Source organism: Plasmopara halstedii (genome assembly GCF_900000015.1).
Source record: "Plasmopara halstedii genome assembly, contig: Scaffold_2439, whole genome shotgun sequence".
Classification (NCBI taxonomy): domain Eukaryota; phylum Oomycota; class Peronosporomycetes; order Peronosporales; family Peronosporaceae; genus Plasmopara; species Plasmopara halstedii.
Window position 1 is genome coordinate 40,609 of NW_020189346.1, and position 254 is coordinate 40,862.

The following is a 254-nucleotide window of genomic DNA, read 5'->3' on the forward strand; positions in this document are numbered from 1 at the left end:
ACAGAAACAATATGCAGATGAAAAAGGAAGAGGCAAGTTTGAAAGCTTTAAGGTCGGGGAACCTGGTTTTATTTCACTCTAAGACCTTCCTACACATGCAGCCTCTGCTATCTTCCGGACGAAGCTTCGCCCACGGTTTATCGGACCGTATAAGGTTGTGGCCAAACGGGGCCTAGCGTACACGCTGAATCTTCCAAAACGGATGCGCACCCACCCGGTGTTTTACGTGGCTTGCTCAAGCCGTACCGGGATCC